Consider the following 20,264-nt stretch of genomic DNA (forward strand, 5'->3'; position numbering starts at 1 on the left):
CCCCTCAGCCTTTGATGCTCCAGAGAAAACAATCCAGGTTTTCTTAAGAAGAGGCCATCCTCAGGGTGGAGAAGCAACATTTAAATACAGTCTGGGTAGCCTCCAACCTGATAGCATGATTATCAATTTCTCCTTCCAGTAAAAATATTTTTCCCTCCACCTTCCCTCTTCTATTTCCCATTGTGGCCCCTTAACTCTTCTCACCTGCCGATTACCTCCTCCTGGTGGCCCTCCTCCTTCACTTCTACAGTCCACTCTCCTCTCCTATCAGATTCTTTCCTCTCCAGCCCATTACTTTCCCTACCTACCTGGCTTCACCTATCACCTTCTAGTTATCCTCATTCCTTTCACCCCACCTTTTTCTTCTGGTATTATCCCCCTTCCTTTCCGGTGATAAAAAAGGGGTTTCAGCCCAAAACTTCACTGTTTATTCATTTCCATGGATGCTGCCTGATCTGCTGAGTTCCTCCATCATCTTGTGTGCGTTGCTTAGGTTTATTTAACCTCTCCTCGTAGTTAGCAATCCGTCCACCCAGGCAACATCCTAGTGAACTACTTCTGCACCCTTTCCAAAGCCTCTACATCCTTTCTGTCATGCATGCAATATTCCAAAAGTTTTACCCAGCTGTAACAGGAATTCCCTACTCTTATACTCAATACCCTGTCAAATATGCCATTTCAGACACAAGAAAATCTGTAGATGCTGGAAATCCAAAGCAAAATACACAAAATTCTGGGGGAGCTCAGAAGGTTGGGCAGCATCTATGGAAAAGAGTAAACAGTCAACATTTTGGGCTGGGACTCTACTTCCAGAAGAAAAGTTTCAACCCAAAATGTCGACTGTTAACTCTTTTCCCAAGCTTGCCATTTGTCTTCTTTACCGTGCTACCAATCTCTCTCTGTACATCAATGACCCTAAGGGTCCTGCCATTTACTATGTTAGTTACAATTGGCCTCCAAAGTACATCACCTCACACTGGCCCAGTTGCCATTTCTCAATTCACATTTACAACTGGTTTATATGCCATTAAATCTTCTGACAATCTTCCACAATTCCACCAATTTTTATGTATTATACAATCTCCCAAAAGAGATTAGCTTTATTTGTTACATGCGCATTGAAACATTAAAACATACGGTGAAAGGCATCATTTGCGTCAACGAGCAACATAGCCTGAGGGTGTGCTGGGGGCAGCCCGCAAATGTCACCATGCTTCCAACGCTTAACAAAGCATGCCCAACACTTAGTAACCCTAACTCACCTGTTCTTTGGAATGGGCGAGGAACCTGGAACACCTGGAGGAAACGCAAGTGACCGCGAGGAGAAAGTCCTTACAGGCATTGGGAAGAAGTGAACCCCGAGCTTCAGATCGCTGGCACCGTGAAGCATTACACAGACCGCTACCTTACCGTGCCAATCTACTAATCATCTCACTTACACATTCATCCAAAGCACTTATATGTAAATCACAAACAGAGGTCCCAGCATTGATATTTGTGGAACACCACTGATCGCAGACCTCTAGTCCGAATAACACCCCTCCACCACTACTCTCTGTTGTGTAGGGCCAATCCAATTTTGAACCCAACCTACGGATCCCTTGTGCTGTAATCATCTGGATCAGCATACCAAGTTGGACCTTGAGGGAGGCTTTTATAAAGTCCATGTATAAACATCCACCCCCTACCCTCATCAATCATCTTTGTCACCTTCTTCAAAAACCCAATGAGTTTAAATTATACATTACTTCTGTTTTGAAGTCCTCTTGGTGTTGCTGAAATATTGACAACCATTCTTGTTTGGCTGAAATCTCCTGAAATTGAAGATCAGTTGCTGACTGCATGATCCAGAAAGGGAAAAGATATCAGGGCGTGACAGATCCTTTTCACTTTCCAAATGGCTGAGAGAGGATGGGGAACTACAGTGACGGGCATGTTGAGCAGCCAATGGTGTAAGTGTTGAGGGGAGACCTGACAAATCTACAGTGCCTTAACCTGCTACTTCCATCCTGTGTATATAACATGAACTCAGTACTGACGACATTATCACGCCAGCAGAAGACGCCCACTAGATGCCATTGAACACAACTCGTGTAATAGCAGTGCCTTCTGACATTCTGACAAATGCTCATTCCAACAATGGCGCTTTGTTTGGTACCAGAACCAGAACAACATGTTCCCACTGTTTGGATGTTCAGTGTCCGAACAGAGTGCCTGTCTTTGAAATTTGTTTTTCTAAGAATTGGGAAAATAAAATACCACTTTTATTTTGCTTCAACAAAAAACAGCTTTATTTGGCTTCCCCTCCCCCACCCCCACCACCACTCTGCAATCCCCTCTCCCTCAGATCCCATCGTCAGCTCCTGGGCCCTCAGAGGCTCCATCTTCCTCTCAGCCCAACCCTTCCCTCTCCACTGACACTACCAGCCTCCCTCCCCCCCTGATCCCATCTCTCATCCGTGCCGGGTCTTTACCATTCCCTCCGACCTTCAACTCTCTGAGGCAGAGCGCTCTGTCCTCATTAAGGGCCTCAGCTTTGTCCCCCTTCGCCCACACCTCAGTGAGTTCTGCGTACGCCATGACGCTGAACTCTTCTTCCGCCGTCTCCGTCTCCGAGCTTACTTCTTTGACAAGGACTCTCCTACACCCACCGATGACCCCTTCTCCCATCTTCAACCCTCCTCCTCTTCATGGACACCCCGCTCTGGTCTTCTACCTGCTCTGGATCTCTTTATCGCTAATTGCCGACGGGACATCAACCGTCTTGACTTCACCACACCCTGTTCCAATTCCAACCTCACTCCTTCCGAACGCTCTGCTCTCCGCTCCCTCCGCACCAATCCCAACCTCACTATAAAACCTGCTGATAAGGGGGGAGCTGTTGTTGTCTGGCGTACTGACCTCTACCTGGCCAAGGCACAGCGACAACTCTCTGATACCTCCTCTTATTTACCCCTTGATCATGATCCCACTAAGGAGCACCAGGCCATTGTCTCCTATACCATCACCAACCTTATTAGCTCTGGGGATCTCCCATCCACTGCCACAAACCTCATAGTTCCCACACCCCGCACTTCCCGTTTCTACCTCCTACCCAAGATCCACAAACCTGCCTGTCCAGGTAGACCTATTGTCTCAGCTTGCTCCTGCCCCACTGAACTCATTTCTGCATACCTTGACACTGTCTTATCCCCTCTTGTTCAATCTCTTCCCACCTATGTTCGTGACACTTCTCATGCTTTGAATTTTTTCAATGATTTTAAGTTCCCTGGCCCCCTCCGTCTTATTTTCACCATGGACGTCCAGTTCCTATATACCTCCATCCCCCACTGAGATGGTCTCGAAGCTCTTCGGTTTTTTTTGGGTTCCAGACCTAATCAAATCCCCTTTACCACCACTCTCCTCCATCTAGCGGAATTAATTCTTACTCTCAATAATTTCTCCTTTGGCTCCTCCCACTTCCTCCAAACCAAGGGTGTAGCCATGGGCACCCGTATGGGTCCCAGTTATGCCTGCCTTTTTGTTGGCTTTGTGGAACAGTCCATGTTCCAAGGCTTTACCGGTATCCACCCCCCTCTTTTCCTTCGCTACATCGATGACTGCTTTGGCGCTGCCTCTTGCACGCGTGCTGAGCTCGTTGACTTCATTAACTTTGCCTCCAACTTTCACCCTGCCCTCAAATTTACCTGGTCCATTTCCGACACCTCCCTCCCCTTTCTTGATCTTTCTGTCTCCATCTCTGGAGACGGCCTATCTACTGATATCTACTATAAGCCTACAGACTCTCACAGCTACCTGGACTATTCCTCTTCCCACCCTGTCTCTTGCAAAAATGCTATCCCCTTCTCACAATTCCTCCGTCTCCGCCGCATCTGCTCTCAGGATGAGGCTTTTCTTTCCAGGATGAAGGAGATGTCTTCCTTTTTTAAACAAAGGGGCTTCCCTTCGTCCACCATCAACTCTGCTCTCAAACGCATCTCTCCCATTTCCCGCACATCTGCCCTCACCCCATCCACCCGCCACCCCACTCGGGATAGGGTTCCCCTTGTCCTTACCAACCACCCCACCAGCCTCCAGGTCCAACATATAATTCTCCGTAACTTCCGCCACCTCCAATGGGATCCCACTACCGAACACATTTTTCCCTCCCCCCCTTTCTGCTTTTCGCAGGGATCGCTCCCTACGCGACTCCCTTGTCCACTCGTCCCCCCCATCCCTTCCCACCGATCTCCCTCCTGGCACGTATCCTTGTAGATGGAACAAGTGCTACACCTGCCCTTACACTTCCTCCCTCACCACCATTCAGGGCCCCAGACAGTCCTTCCAGGTGAGGCGACACTTCACCTGTGAGTCGGCTGGTGTGGTATACTGTGTCCGGTGCTCCCGGTGTGGCCTTTTATATATTGGTGAGACCCGACGCAGACTGGGAGACCATTTCGCGGAACACCTATGCTCGGTCCGCCAGAAATAGCAGGATCTCCCAGTGGCCACACATTTTAATTCCACGTCCCATTCCCATTCTGATATGTCTATCCATGGCCTCCTCTATTGTCAAAATGAATCCAAACTCAGGTTGGAGGAACAACACCTTATATACCGGCTGGGTAGCCTCCAACCTGATGGCATGAACATTGGCTTCTCTAACTTCCGTTAATGCCCCTCCTCCCCTTCTTACCCCATCCCTGACATATTTAGTTGTTTGCCTGCTCTCCATCCCTCTCTGGTGCTCCTCCCCCCTTTCTTTCTCCTAAGGCCTCCTGTCCCATGATCCTTTCCCTTCTCCAGCTCTGTATCACTTTCGCCAATCACCTTTCCAGCTCTTAGCTTCATCCCACCCCCTTCGGTCTACTCCTATCATTTCGGATTTCCCCCTCCCCCCTCTACTTTCAAATCTCTTACTATCTTTCCTTTCGGTTAGTCCTGACGAAGGGTCTTGGCCCGAAACGTCGACAGCGCTTCTCCCTATAGATGCTGCCTGGCCTGCTGTGTTCCACCAGCATTTTGTGTGTGTTATTTGGCTTTCTCTCCGTTCCCTCTCATTTGGGTTTCTCTGGGTGACTGCACTAAACATACCTCATTATTATTACACATCAACATACTTAATTATTTTATTATTTTTACTGCTTATTCATTTTTTTCATAAATTGTTATAATATATATTATATGATAGTTATAAAATAATAAATATTAAATATGTCTGAATATGTAAATACTTAAATACACAAATCAAAATAATTATTTAATTATTAGCACAGTTAATTAAATAAAATACTAAATATGAACATGTTTAAAATTATGACAGGTTCTTCAAAGTGTAATGGGGGAGGGACACTGATTTAAGTTTTTTGAATAACTGGATAAGAAAGGGAGAGAATACTTTTTTAAAAATGGCAGTAGTTATCGGCGACACAAGAGACTGCATACGCTAGGATCTGGAGCAACAAACTACCTGCTGGAAGAGTTCAGTGGTCAGCGATTGTTGACATTTTGCAGTTGAGACCCTGTATCAGGACACAGGAAGATGGTTCGTGACCCACCAAGTTCCTCCAGCAGATTTTCTGATGCAGTGAGTTGTTTACGAACTTTCAAAAGGAACATCAGAAGGATAAACACAAGAGATTCTTCAGATGCTTAAGAAGAAGTTTGCAGGGTACAGGGATGCCAGCTAGAGTGGGAATAATTGCATAGCATTTTCCAAGAGGCAGAAGAGGTTTTTTGGGCCAAATGTCCTGAATTGCAATAATTTAAGTAAAATGATTAGATGAGTAGGAGTTAGTGAACAGTCAGTCTGCATGTACAACCCTGAGCTGCTGGTTTCTTGCCACTTTAAGTCTCTAGTATGCTCACATTCTGACCTCTTAACATGTAACCATGGAACAGCGGGCTTGTAGTAATGTTGGCTTTCCTCCTCTTCCAGGGAAAGAATGGGAAGATAAACAAAAACAAGAAGTAAATAATAATTCTACATAATGACAAAGACCAGAATAACTGTACTGACAGAGGCTGTGTTGTCACAACTCCTGATCCAGCATCGCTGAGTAAATGATCAACACCACAGAAGCCTGATAATGAGGTAATGCTGCACGGTGGCCTTGGGGATGCCATAAGACAATAAAGACTTGTAAAGGCTTATCGAGTAAGGAAAAAGCTGTCTGTGAGAAAGAAAGAGCCCCATGAGATTTAACCACTGGAGTAATTTCTTCTTCATGATACTCTGGGGAGATGGAGATCACCAGCAAGCCCATCTCTAATTACCCCTGAACTGATTAGTGGAGCATCACCAGGTGTGACAGAAGCATCCTTATAGCAGCAATATACGGAATTTGACCCAATTATTCTGTTAACTCACATGAATCCCTGCTCAGGCTTTCTTGCTGACCCCCAGTTCAATGAATGCACCCTTTTAAAATTCTGGCTCTTGTTTTCAAGCCCCACTCAATCCTTCCTCCCCTTCCCATCTACTGCCTTATCCGAGTCATCTCCACTCCAGTAATACTGGTATCCTTGAATGTAATCCTTCCATCGCTGATGAACACACCTCTGTTTGCCTGCACTATGGAATTCCATTCCTAAATCATTCTTCTTCTTTTTCTTAAACATTCTCTCTGATTATTTCCTCCAACATAGACTGTTGCCAACTTTCCTCCTTAATGACAGTGATTGAGACCATTGGGAAGTATTTGGTATGTTAAAGTCTTTACTTCTTATTTGCACACCTTGTCTTCTTTTGCACACTGGTTACTTGTCAGTCTTTGTTTACATATAGTATCTTTGTAAAATTCCATTCTACTCTTTTTCCTGTAAATGCCTGCAAGAAAATGAATCTCAAGGTAACATATATCATACGTTCACTTATAATATATGTACTTTGAACTTTGAAGTCAACACAGAAACAGATGTTCATAAGGGGATTACAACATTCCTCTATATTGCATAGGCATGTGCCTTGAAGGGTAAATGGTTGTCCCATGTGCCTTCTGCTTAACTCTACATACCATTAAAACTCACCATTGAAAATACCAAACTGGATCACTTAAGGTCGTTAGACTTCTTTGTGATCACAAGCTGCACAAGATGGAGGCGAACTCACACTTGGAGTACTATGTGCAATTCTGATCGCTGGCTATAGGAAGGACATCATTAAGCTAGAAAAGGTGCAGAACAGAATCAAAAGGATGTTGCTGCGACTGGATGGCTTGAGTATTAAGGAGAGGTTGGGGCCGTTTTCCTTGGAGTGTAGGAGGCTGAAGGGTGATCTTAAAATGATGACCACAAGACATAGGAGCAGAATTGGGCCATTTGGCCCATCAAGTCTGCTCAGCCATTCCATTATGACTGACTTATTTTCCCTTTCAACCTCTTACTCCTGCCTTCCCCCCCGTAAGCTTTGACGCCCTTACTAATCAAGAACCTATTAACCTCTGCTTTAAGTATACCCAGTGACTTGGCCTCCGCAGCCATCCGTGGCAATGAACTCCACAGAGTCACCACCTCTAGCTAAAGAAGTTCCTCCTCATCTCTTTTCCAAAGGGACCTCCTTCTACTCTGAGGCTGTGATCCTAGACTCTACACTATAGGAAACATCCTCTCTACATCCAATCTATCCAGGTCTTTCAATATTCAATAGCTTTTATTAAGATTCCCCTTCATTCTTCTAAACACCAGTGAGTATAGGCCCAGAGCCATCAAGTGCTCCTTATACGTTAACTCTTTCTTTCTCAGATTCATTCTCGTGAACGTCCTCTGGACCTTCTCCAATGCCAGCCCATATTTTCTTAGATGAGGGGCCCAAACCTGCTTATAATAGTCTAAATGTGGTCTGACCAATGCCTTAAAGAATGCTTATAAAGAAAAATGAAACACAGGCAAGTCTTTGGCTCAGGGTAGGGAATTCCAAAACAAATTTTAAGATGAAAGGGGAAAAATTTAAGGTGGATTTGAGGAGTAAGTGTTTCACACAGAAGATGGTGAGCACATGGAATGAGTTGCCAAAGGAAGTAAAATTGCATCATTTGAAATACATTTAGGCAGGTACATAGCAGAAAACTATTCAACTGCACAGTCACTGTGGAAAAGAATATAGTTCTCACATTGGCATCCTCGGTCAGCTCTGAAGTTACAAAAACCCACGTGGAAAATTAAGCAGAATTCTGCAAACAGTGCATAATTTTAAACCACAAACGAGAAAATCCGCAGGGATCGCTCCCTACACGACTCCCTTGTCCGTTCGTCCCTCCCCACCGATTTCCCTCCAGGCACTTATCCTTGCAAGCAGAACAAGTATGACACCTGCCCCTACAACTCCACCCTCACTACCATCCAGGGCTCTGAACAATCCTTCCAGGTGAGGCAACACTTCACCTATGTGTCTGTTGGGGTCATTTACTGTGTTTGGTGCTCCTAGTGTGGCCTCCTGCATATCGGTGAGACCTGACGTAGATTGGGAGACTGCTTCGCTGAGCATCTACGCTTTGTCTGCTAGAATAAACGGGATCTCCCATTGGCCACCCATTGTAATTCCACTTCCCATTTCCATTCCTCCTCCGCTATTGTGAGAAGGCCACACTTAAGATGGAGGAACAACACCTTATATTCTGTTTGAGTGGCTTCCAAACTGATGGCATGACCATCAATTTCATAAACTTCTGGTAATACTCCCCCCAACCCACCTCCCCCTTTCCATTTCCCATCCCTTTTCCCTCCCTCACCTCATCTCACCAATCAACCTCCCAGCTCTTTACTTCATCCCTCCTCCTCCAGGTTTCACCCATCACTTGGTAGTTCTCTCTCCCATCCCCCCACCTTTTAAATCTACTCAGCTTTTTTCTCCAGTCCTGCCGAAGGGTTTTGGCCCGAAACGTCGACTGCAATTTTCTTCCATAGATGCTGCTTGGCCAGCTGAGTTCCTCCAAAATATTGTGTGTGCTGCCCATAATTTTAAATTTCTCTTTTCATCAAGAAAGGTCAAGTGAAGAAAAGAGAGTAGGGTTAAGATTAAAAGCAGTAACAAAGAGACACGCAGAAAGTTTCTGAGGATTGATGAAGAGAAATGGTCAGAAGCTGTAGGTGGCGCCTCAAGGAAATGGCATCCAACATTAAAGACCCTCTGCCATATGGGGTATGCCCTCTACATTATTACCATCAAAGTGGAGGTAGAGGAACCTGAAGACACCCCCTCAACATTTTAAGAACAGCATCTTCCCCTCCACCAACTTATTTCGGAACAGTCCGCAACCCTATGAACACTTCAGTGTGAGTCATTTTTGCACTTTTTATTTTCATAGCTTATAGCAATCTTAATATCTTGTACTGTACTGCTGTGACAAAACAATAATATGCATGGCTTATGCCACTGTTAGCAAACCTGATTCTGAGAGTGCTGAGAATAAAGCATTTGAAGAAGACAGTACAAGATTAGTGAGGAAGAAGAGGCTGCAGAGTGGAAGAATGCAAACCAAGACTAGTTAAGGTGAGTGTTAATATAGTGTGTGAAGGCCTGTTCAACGAGGAGATTCATTCCACACTCAGAAGGGGTGCAAGCACACATCATAATTTCAACGGGCCCAGTCCCATAGTTTTTACGTTACACAATAGTGACCTGCAGAAAGTAACATCAAAATCCAGCATTACAGTTGAACTAAGATTTCAAAATGTGGAGATAAAAACTAGCATCACTTGATTATCATACAAACAGAAATCTTGCCCCTTGGGAAAAAGAAATCTGCTGTTTTATCTATTTGGATTAAATGCAAGTCCAGGTCTACATCAAACATAGCTCAACAAGCCGTAACCTAGTGTAGCAAAACATTTTCATCCAGCATAAATATTGTTATGTACTCAAATTAGGAGATTTTTCTAAGTTGAACCAACAGTTTGATTCCTATTGTTCATTGCAGTTTGTAGAAACTTGCAATGTGTAAATTGGATAGCGAGCAATACTTCAAGGTAGTTCAATGGTTGTGAAGTGCATTGAGACACCCCAAAGGCACCAAAGATGCAGTGGGAAAAGCAAGCACTTTCCTTCTCAGTGAGAACCCCAGAGGTTCTGCTCAGTTCCTTCTGTCCAGGGTGACAGAGAGTGTAAGGTTCCCCCTTTCTGTGAAATTAATATCCACTCATCAAAAGAAAACAATAACATGTTATAAGAGGCTCAAATCCTTTATCGGTTATGCAAATCTCTAGTAGTCTGAAAGTGGTGATCCCTGGAGAAAATATCAAAAGCCTGTTTCTGTAGCAGCTTCCGTCCCTCTCCCTCCAGATCTTTTATAATGAGCTGGCCGACAGATTTATGATTAAGCCCCAACAATCAGCATGCTTTCTCACCTTTTACCTCCTCCGCGCAACCCCCCCCCAACTCACTCTCTGTCCTCCCGCCCCCAAACCATGACTTTTTCTGGCATCACTGACGTTTCCCCCGCTGTCATTCAGCATCATTTTCATGCGATAATTAACTCTGGTGTGCTTTCTTTGTCTGATACGTGTAGTAAACAATGCCTCTGGGACAGGGTAGTGTTTTGCAGCATTAGGAACCTGCCATTAATCATTTGCTTTCTGACGACCAAAGACTTCCCTGTGACTCTTTCATTTTTATGTTGACTCCAGGTCATTGAAAACGACAAAAGGAGGAAGTTGTTCATACCCATTTGAGGCATGAGGGAATGACACTAATTGTTATTAGTATTATTGCCTGAAAACTCAATTATTCTGTAAGCACTCTGGTTTTATCTGGATTATTAATCCCGTTGTGTTAGAATCACCCTGGATGAAGCCCTTCAACAATATCTACCATTAGTAAAAAGTAGAATATAGAAGAATTAACAGACATAAGGAATGATTTCCAAACAAGAATCTTATTTAAAGGTTCAAATGACATAAACCATTTGAATTTGCCATAATTATTTAAGAGAATATCCAAATTTAATTTAAGTCTTGGCTCAGTTTTTAAGTATTCATTATTCTGAATGGAAGCATATAAATGCCTCCATCAGTCAACAACCATTTGAATATTCACCATGTTTAATTCAGCTGACTACATCTTCATCATATAATCCATCCAAATCCCAGGGTTATGTTCTTGTTGGTAATGGCTCACCAACTGGAAACAAACCCAGGAGCTTGGAAAGATTTATACGTCAAATGATAAATATAAGTTTGTTATTTGCAGGTTCAGATACATCCATTCAGGATAATGAACATTCCAAAGGCATTCCTATTCACACCTCAGCCACAGACCTAAAGTATGCTGGTCTCAGCATCCATGCAGTCTCTTGCACTTGTGAAGGGTGAAAGAGTAAGTAGTGAGGGCAGTGAAGAATGAAAGAGGAAGTGCGTGAGAAGGGGACTCCAGAATTTCATCGCTTGAATGAAAATTTCATAATTAATGGAAAGTAAAAGTTACCTATGAAGTTTCTAAATAATAGCCAACGGCCCATGGGTATCGACTGTGGGTTTATGGTTTCATGCTGGAGGTTCGTGTCTAGTGGTGTGCCACTGGCACTGGTGCTGGGAACTTTGTGGTTTATAATTATAAAAACACTTTGCATGTGTATATACAATGCACGGTTGGTAAATTTGTGGATGACACTATAATAATTGGTGCTGTAGCTTATGAAAAGTTGTGGTGGGATCTTAAACAGCCAGGTACATGGGCTGAGGATTGGCAGATAGCTTTTAATCCACATAGATATGGAATACTACATTTTGGAAGATAGGACAGTGTAGGTCTTATGCATTGAAGGGTAGGGCTCTGGGGAATGAAATGGAACGGATGGAACTAGGAGAGCAAGCGCATTGTTCACTGAAAGCAGTGTCACAGGTAGAGAGGGTGGTGAGAAAGGGATTCCGCATGCAGGCCTTCATCAATCAGGGCACTGGGTCATGGAGTTGCAAAGTTACACTGCATTTAAATAAGATGCGGATGAGGCTGCACTTAAGAGTAATGTGTACAGTTCTTGTACCCTGTTATAAGAGAGATATTAGTAAACTAGAAAGAATACTGAAAAGATTTATTAGGATGCTCCCCCTCACCTCAACTTTTTATTCTGGCATCTTTCTCCCCTTCCTTTTCAGTCCTGGGGAGGGGTCTGAGCCCAAGTCTTCTCCTGTTTGTTCATTTGCATAGCAGGTCAGGTAGCACCTGAGTTTCTGCAGCTTTGAATTTCCAACACCTGCAGGCTTTCTCCTGTTCAGTAGGATTCTGCCTGGACTTGGGGTCCTGAGTTACAAGGAGAGGTTGTGTAGTCGAGGGCTTTATTCCCTGGAATATAGGAGACTGAGAGGGGCCTTGACAAGTGGTATCGAAGATCATAAGGGGCATTCTGTGTGCAGGGTAAAGCCCATAGTCCATTTCTCAGGGAGGGGACGCAGAAAAAAAACAAGAGGGCAGAAGTTTAAAATAAGAGGTGTGAAAGTAAAAGGGACATTGGGTAACTTCTTCATGCAAAAGATGAAGCATATTTGGAATGAACTGCCAGAAACAGTGGTTGAGGCAGGTACATTAGTAACATTTAAAAGCCATCTAGGTAAGTGTATGGATAGGAGAGGTTTAGAGGATTACGGGCTAAATACGGGCAGATGGAACTAACTCATTGAGCTGGACGAGTTGGCCCAAAGGGCCTGATTCCATCCAGCGTGACCCTAATTTAGAAAAGACAGAAAGTATTCAATGATTTGCATAGAAGCATCCCCATCCAAAGTGAGGAACATAAAATACTGGAAATATTCAATGGGTCAGGCAGCATCTGTAGAGAAACTGGTCAAGAAACGTTCATCAGAACAAAAATAAGCATGAGTTGTAAGGTGCAGTGAAGGGAAAAATAATGTGGAGATCCGTGATAAAACAAGTTGTCATTGTTTTATTTTACTGGGCAGTGGGCTGATTAGATTGCTAATAGCGCTTACACTGGTGAGGCCCCATCTGGAAATCTCTAACAAGAGAAAATCTGCAGATGCTGGAAATCTGAGCAACACACACAAAATGCTGGAGGAACTCAGCAGGCCAGGAAGCATCTATGGAAAAAAGTACAGTCGATGTTTTGGGCCGAAACCCTTTGGCAGGACAGGAAATCTCTGCTCATTTACACCAGCACACTTTGGGAAGAATGTTAATTCAGGGGTGAACACTTTAGAAATAGGTCCAGGTGACAATACTGCAAGAGGTAGATACTTCAGCTATGAGGAGAGACCAGAGAAACTGAGATTGCTCTCAGAGGAGAGAAAATTAAGAGCAAGCTTTAAGTTGAAGCAGTTTTAATGGTGGAAATTTGAGAAACTGCTTCCAGTGGTAGAAAGGTTGGTAACTAGAGACGCTGATATTTGGCAAAATAATCAGAGATAACATGGAAGAAACTCTTCTTTAAATCACCTGAAAGGATGGTGGAGGAATATTTAACCATAAAATTTACAAAGTAATAAACATTGGATAGGCCAACATTGCTAGGCTAAGGAAAAGGAGCAGATTTGTGGAATAATTTGGTTGCTGAATCAAAGCATCTGACAGGGGCTGGATAGGTCAATTTGGGCTCTTTCAGTTCCACTTAATTTAACGTTTTAAAGCAGATTCTACCAACTTGGGAACTCACCATAACTTACAAGTAATGGCCTAAATTGGTCCCCCACTCCAGCTTAATTACTCTGCCTCCAGTGAGTGTTGACTAGCTGAGGTTGGAGTATAGCAGTGAGGATGAGCAGAAGAGGGCATCAATCCAGAATGTTGGCTGTCTATCTCCCTCCTCAGCTGTTGCCTGACCTGCTGAATTTCTCCTGCAGTTTTCTTTTGATAGCTCCAGACACCAGCATCCCTTGTCTCCAGGAAGCTGTTGATTAACTACATAACACCTCATAGGCCTGATTTTATTCTCACAAATCAATGAATATGTTGTAAAAAAAAAGATCACTCCCTACTTGTACATTGTTTTCTCCTTTTGCTTGTTCTTTCTTTCCTCTCTTTTCTACAAGTGTATACCTCAGATAAATATTATGTGGAGATTTGTGGCAAATATCTGTACAATGTCTGAAATGCATCTTATGGAAGTTTCAATAAAAAATAAATTACAGAAAAAGAAGAAGGTACCTCCCAGCAGGACCTGCATTGGTTCTTGCTTGACTGCAACATACAGAAGCAAAAATCGTAGAGGCATTACTTGATTTTTATGATTTATTACATTGATTTCCAGATTGGGTTCATCAGTGGAGGAAGAACAATCCAGCACAATTCTAATTTCCATTTTGGTGCTGAATTCTACCTTTCTGCTTTATGGTGGATTTTTTTTTACATCAGAGGATCTTGCCTTTCACAATGCTTTGGAAGTGGCTGACAATCCTAAATGCTTAGCGATAATGATGGGCTGTGCTCAGTTTGATAGATCAGCTGGACACGTACGGCTGTTAGTTTTCTACATTTGTGACCAAACAAAAGCCTGGATTAGTGCTCCCGTCACAGACTGAGGTACAACACTGGCTTTGATGCTCCCTCTAAACCCACTCAGTTGGTAAAACCACCTGCTAAACAAATTAATTCAGAGGGAAATGTGTCCTAGGACACTAGGGAATAGGAGATAATGCAAACTGTCCTGGCACAGATTACCAATATTCCAGCTACAAAGAGTAGGCCATAATGTCTGCATCCAGCGGCTACTTTACGAAATACCTCCTGTACCTAATAAAGTTACCACTGAGTATATGTTTGTGTTCTCTCTATTGTAGCCTATACACTTCAAGGTTTGAAGTGCTGTAACATTTAAAGATGCTTTTCTCCACGCCAATGCTATAATGCATGGTTATTTGAGTTATTGTCGCCTTCCTGTCAGCTTGAACCAGTTTCGATATTCTCCTCTGACCTCTCTCATTAACAAGGCATTTTTGCCCACAGAACTGCCGCTCACTGGATGTTGTTTTGGTTTTTCACACCATTCTCTGTAAACTCTAGAAACTGTTCTGCATGAAAATCCCAGGCGATCATCAGTTTCTAACATACTGAAATCACCCTGTCTGGCACCAACAATCATTCCACAGTCAATATTACTTAGATCGGACTTCTTCCTCATTCTGATGTTTGGTCTGATCGACAACTGAACCTCTTGACCATGTCTGCATGCTTTACTGCATTGAGTGGCTGCTGCATGATTGGCTGATTAGATATTTGTATTAATGAGCAGGTGTACCTAATAAAGTATCTATTTCCTTAGCTTACTCCAGTCTAGAGGAGGCAGGATATGTGATGGCAGGGTGCACTTTTACCTAATCTAGTACTTCTATGGTAACTGGCATAGAAAAATCCCAGTCCAGAACACAGGCTGCATTCCCAAGGACCATTAGAGTTAGCAACCTACTGATAGCTATTCACATCAATATCGTGTTGAACACTGCACTCTGAACTGATCAATATCACCCAATTCAATACTGAATTTCAACAGAATCATTACACTATGCAAATATCAGCCCAATGTCAATCAATAACCTATTTGGAACCAACTCCCAGCCTGATCAATAATCAAGAAATTATTTTGTTGACTCTGCATGTTTTTCTTAAAGACATTGAAAGGAATTTATTTGTGTATGGTATTGTTGCTAAGTTAGTAATCCAGAGAATATGGATTTAACTTCTATGATGATGGTGTGAATTGAGATTTAGTCTGTAAATCTGCTAAAGAAATAAAATACATATTAGTAACTTATCATAAACCTAGAATGCCCGATAGAAAAATACAACCTCATTCACTCAGAAGCAGAATGGTTTATAAATGGCAAAAGAGTTTGGTGTTCAGATGGACTTGGGTGACCCTGTACACGTTAAAATGAAAGTGAATATGCAACTAAATCAGGCAATTAGGAAGGCATATTAGCACGGTGGGCTTCAGTGTAAGAAGACTTGTGCACAAGATCAAAAGTGGCTTCTCTGAAATTATTGAGGCCTCCATTGAGAATGCATTTAGAATATTCTATACAAATTAGACTTCCCTATTTGAGGAAAGACATACTTGCGATGGAGTGAGAGCAACAAAGAATTACTAGATAGATTCCTCAGGTTGGGGAACATCACTACAGAGAGAGGTTGAACAAGTTAGGTCTCTATTCATTGGAGCGTAGAAGGTTGAGGGGGGATTTGATCGAGGTATTTAAAATGTTGAGAGGGATAGATAGAGTTGACGTGAATAGGCTGTTTCCATTGAGAGTAGGGGAGATTCAAACGAGAGGACATGATTTGAGAGTTAGGGGGCAAAAGTTTAAGGGAAACACGAGGGGGTATTTCTTTACTCAGAGAGTGATAGCTGTGTGGAATGAGCTTCCTGTAGAAGTAGTAGAGGCCAGTTCAGTTGAGTCATTTAAGGTAAAATTGGATAGGTATATGGACAGGAAAGGAGTGGAGGGTTATGGGCTGAGTGCGGGTAGGTGGGACTAGGTGAGATTAAGAGTTCGGCACGGACTAGGAGGGCCGGAATGGCCTGTTTCCGTGCTGTGATTGTTATATGGTTATATGGTTGAGTGAGACTAGAACTAGAGGTCATAGGTTTAGAGTGAAAGGTGAACTGCTTAAGGGACACTTGAGGGGGAACTTCTTCACTCAGAGGGTGGTGAGAGTGTGAAATGAACTGCCATTGGAGGTGGTGAAGGTGGGTTCAATTTCAACATTTAAGAGAAGTTTGGATAAGTACATGGGATGGGAGGGCTATCGCCTGGGTCTGGGTAGATGGGACTAGGCAGAAGAACAGGTCAGCATGGAATAGATGCGCTGAAAGTCCTGTAGTGCTCGATGACACTGTGCCTCCTGAACAAATGAGCTTCCTGTCCTAAATGAAATCAAGTTCCAAGGGTTAACACACCTGCTGGTTACCAGATAGGAAAGGTATAGCATTTCTGTCTGTCACATTATCACACTGTGCTTCAGTGAGTCAGGACACTCAGGTCATACAGGAAAAAAAATGGAGAGTCTTGGAAGTCCATTTTCCATGACGTGAGCGACCAAGCCCCAACAGGCCATTCAGTCTGTGTTGACCATCGACACTAATTCCACTTGGTTACGCAAGAACACGAAGGTAGCCCAATGGCACAGCTGGTAGAGCTACCACTTCACAGTTCCAGCAACTCCGGTTCAATCCTGACCTTTGGCGCTATCTGTGTAGAGTTTACACCAGGGGTTCGTAACCTGGGGTCCACAGACCTCACGGTTAAAGGTAGGGGGGCCATGGCATTAAAAAAGAGGTTGGGAAACCCCTGGTTGGCACATTGTCCCTATGATGACATTGGCATTGGTATATTATTGTCACATGTACCAAGGCACAGGGAAAAGCTCGTCTAGCACACTGTTCATACAGACCATGCGCTGAGGTAGAACAAGGTAAAACAATAACATAACGTAGAATAAAGTGTAACAGCTACAGAGAAGATGCAGTGTAGGTAGACAATAAGGTGCAAGATCATAAAGAGGTAGTTTGTGAGGTCAAGAGTCCATCTTGTCGTACCAGAGCTCCATCCAAGAGACTGACAACAGTGGGATTTGCCTGGGCACCCCAGTTGCTTCCCACATCCTAAATATATGCAGATTGGTAAGTTAATTGAACAACACCGTGTGCAATTAGTATAAATAGTGTTGGCTAACATGGACTCAATGAGCTGTATGACTCCTTAACTGACAAAAATAGAAACAGGATTAGGCCACTTATTTAGAGGCACAGCTCAGTAACAGCCCCTTCTGGCCCAGTAGTCCACCCCACCCAATTTACACCTATGTGATCAATTAACCTACTAGCCCGTACATGTTTGGAATTTGGGAGGAAACTGGACCATCCAGAGGAAACCAACATGGTTACAAAGAGAGCTTACAAACTCCTTACAGACAGTGGCAGGGCTTGAACCCGGGTCGCTGGTCCTGTAATACCGTTGTGCTAACCGTTACATTACTGTGCCACTCGTCAATACAATCTCAACTGATCTGCCCAGGTTTCATCTCCTAAAATGTGTCAATTCCCTACAGCCCTCAATTCCCTGATTTTCCACAAGCGTATCTACCCCCTACTTTAAATAGCCCCAGCTAACCAGTCTCCCAGCTCTCTGGGATAGAGAATTTCAGAGCTTCACCACCCTTTGCGGGAAGTTCCTACCCACCTCAGTTTGAAATGATCACCCTTTCAGCTTGTAACTACGTGCCCTCTTTCAAGCTTCTCTCATTGGTGGAAACACCACAACATCAACCATGCCCCTTCTGAATGCTGTACAGTTCGACACCTACTATTCCTCTAGAGCAGGGGTTCCCAGTCTAAGGTCCATGAATCCCTCAGTCCATGGAATAAAGCAGTTGGGAACCCCTCTCTCTAAGGTTTAAGGTATATAGATTTAATGCTTTTAGCCTCTCTCATTGCAGAGACTAATGAATCTACTTTGGACTGCTTCCAATGCCAGTATCTCCTTTGTAGACTAAGGGACAAATTCTGTGCATTTCACTCCAGATGTGACATCACCAAAACAATCTACAATCACTTCTAAGCTCCAACACTGATTCCAAACACTCACCTCCACAATACCGGCAATTTATAACGGCTAACTAACCGACCAACATGATTGCTTTGGGTCATAAAACTTGCAAAGCTGTGGCTTTGACAGGATCTGTAATAACAATAGTTTAGCATCATCAGTTTTTATTAAAGGAGAGGAGAGGAAAGATGATCCTTTCAGAACATCAGGTCAAGAAACACTTAATGAAGAAAAGTCAAACTGAGGTCAGTTCTTGCTCTTATGCATTCACTAGTGCTTTCGCTTAATCATCAGGTTACTTTCCTGCAACATGTGTGGAGGCAAATAAACTCAAGCCTATTTCTAGCCAGGAACAAAAAGCTCAATCGACATCTTCATGCTCCAAAGATTGGACAGTTAATTGCTTCAAAAGTCACCATCAGAAGAGAAGTAAATGGGAAGGAACTGGGGCCTTAAACTGGTTGTTAGATGCTTTCATTCATTTGAGGTAATATCACTGTAAAGGTCACTTCGAAGGTTAAGGTGATTAAATCAGCACAATTACTGGATTGCAAATCTCTGAATGAAAGAATCAAAATGGCTTGAAGACACTGGGTGAGTTTCCAGTGAACTGAAGCAAGGGTTCAGAATTAACATTTGGTGCAATTTAAAGTTAAGATTTGAATATTTATTTATTTATTGAGATACAGTGCAGTATAGACCCCTTTTGGCCCTTTGAGCTGCAATCACCTGATTTAACCCTAGCCTAATCCTGGACAATTTACAATGACCAATTAACCTACCAACCGATACATGTTTGGACCATGGGAGGAAACTGGAGCACCCGGAGAAAACCCACGCATTCACGGGGGGAGACGTACAAACTCCTTATAGGCCGTGACAGGAAATGAACATGGGTCACTGGTACTGTAAAGCATTGTGCCAACCACTATGCTAATGTGCCACCCTAACCTTAATGTACTTATGTTTTGAAGTTATGGCTGGCTTGCAAAATTACGTTTTTCAGTGTATATCTGTAGATGTGACAATAGTAAACTAATACCAATTTCTTTGTTCTACCCATCCCATCCAAGGACAACACAACCAGAAACAAGACTGAATTTTATAGAGAAAAATGTCCCAGGGCATCTCACAGGCAGCATAATTAGAAAACACCTAATATCTCACCATGTAGAGAACTATTAAGATCTTTGCCAAGAATGCAGTCTCTGAAAAGGGTCTTGTCAGAATTGAGAGATAGAGAGATGGAGAAGTCTCAGGATAGAAATTCTGAAATTTAGTGAATTAAACCATCTCAGAAGAGCATGGAATGATTTAACCACTGAATGAGAAGCCTTCTCTATGGAATCAGAAAACCCTAATGATAAGAAAAAAGATCCAAAAGGGTTGGTTATTTGACTAAGAATGGCTGATTAGCAATAATTCATAATGTATTATGTATGACAATTCAAATAGGTCAAAATAAATGGAGGTGCTTTGCTCTGTTAGTAATACATAGTTCACATGAGGAAAAAGACAGACAGACATACTTCATTGATCCCAAGGGAAATTGGGTTTCGTTACAGCCGCACCAACCAAGAATAGTGTAGAAATATAGCAATATAAAACCATAAATAATTTAATAATTAGTTAATCATGCCAAGTGGAAATAAGTCCAGGACCAGCTTATTGGCTCAGGGTGTCTGACACTCCGAGGGAGGAGTTGTAAAGTTTGATGGCCACAGGCAGGAATGACTTCCTATGACGCTCAGTGTTGCATCTCGGTGGAATGAGTTTCTGGCTGAATGTACTCCTGT

At 43.1% G+C, this 20,264-nt stretch overlaps 1 protein-coding gene across 12 annotated transcripts in view; it reads right to left on the reverse strand.

The window, feature by feature from the left end:
- The window catches only part of nfasca (neurofascin homolog (chicken) a), a 284,189-nt gene that overhangs the window by 164,548 nt on the left and 99,377 nt on the right, over positions 1 to 20,264 (reverse strand). For 10 of the 12 annotated variants that reach the window (XM_073030640.1, XM_073030639.1, XM_073030643.1 and 7 more), the window contains exon 1: positions 1,749 to 1,981. The exons of the other annotated variants lie outside the window; for them this stretch is intronic. The gene's annotated coding sequence lies outside the window, so the exon portion shown is untranslated. Of the gene's footprint in view, positions 1 to 1,748; positions 1,982 to 20,264 lie in introns of those variants that run through there. 12 annotated transcript variants of the gene reach the window in all.

This window comes from Hemitrygon akajei, chromosome 27 (genome assembly GCF_048418815.1).
Source record: "Hemitrygon akajei chromosome 27, sHemAka1.3, whole genome shotgun sequence".
Taxonomy (NCBI): domain Eukaryota; kingdom Metazoa; phylum Chordata; class Chondrichthyes; order Myliobatiformes; family Dasyatidae; genus Hemitrygon; species Hemitrygon akajei.